Source organism: Ammodytes marinus (assembly GCF_949987685.1).
Source record: "Ammodytes marinus genome assembly, chromosome: 19".
NCBI classification, from domain to species: Eukaryota; Metazoa; Chordata; class Actinopteri; order Uranoscopiformes; family Ammodytidae; genus Ammodytes; species Ammodytes marinus.
In genome coordinates this window covers 13,026,913-13,027,995 of record NC_137223.1, presented here as the reverse complement: position 1 = coordinate 13,027,995, position 1,083 = coordinate 13,026,913, and positions in this window count along the sequence as shown.

Sequence of the window (1,083 nt, the reverse complement as noted above, 5' to 3'; positions counted from 1 at the left end):
GTCAGGTGAATGTTTTGGTTCGTAAACAAATGAATGTCCGGACGTCCGGTTTGATGCAACCCGGTTTTTCAGAATAAAGTGTTACACATACAGTCTGTATCATAGCGTCTGTATCATATATCTTTATTATGTCTATGGTCTGTATTATATGGTTCTGCAGCATATTAGCTCATTAACTTTAATGTAATCTCCATTCTTGTTGAAAGTATTAAAATAATGTTTTGTCTGTTATAAACATTTTACATTTTACATATTTTTATGAGGATTATGTATGTACTCATGCACCATACAACTCAGGAATTACTGTTACCAAATATCAATCATGTATAATACAAAGACTTTTTATTATATTCCTGTGCCCTGTAGCAACCATTTCTATGGTAATAGGAGCAGCAGCTGGAGCACAGTGTTAAAAAAACAAAAAGAAATGGACATGGGCTCACAGAGTGGGTACTTGTATTAGAAGTGGCTCAGCTAAGAGGACTGGGACATAGCCTGCTTAAAAGGCTTGAAATCAATGCTTGAATAATACATAATATAATAATAATACCCTATTATAAAACATCTATGACAGAAAAAATTTCCATTTCCATTATTGGAAAAAAGAATTTAATCAGTCACACTTGGATACATTTTTGAGGAGCATTAGAGCTTGAAAAGCTGACCTTAATCAGTTAACTAACAGATATTAGCTGATATACCTGAATGTACAGTAGGCTACAAGAGTAAAATACTGGAGGGTCAACAGACAAGGGAGAGTTGGGGCCATGTGATGACCTCTGAGATTTTTTTAAACCTTCATCACTCACAGTTCAATTGATTACAACAGCACAGAGACGACCAGTGATTAGGCTTGATTTAATCGTAGGTGACAAACCAGATTAAAACCTAATACTTAATGGGCCGGTTTCACAGACATGGATTAAGCCTAGTTCTGGACTGAATTGTACTTTCAATGGACAATCTCCATTCAAAATTCCATTTAGTCCAAGACTAGGCTTAATCCATGTCTGTGAAACCGGCCCAATATAAATTACTACATACATAGGTTAATACCCTATGTGTTAATAAGGTGCAGGTAAA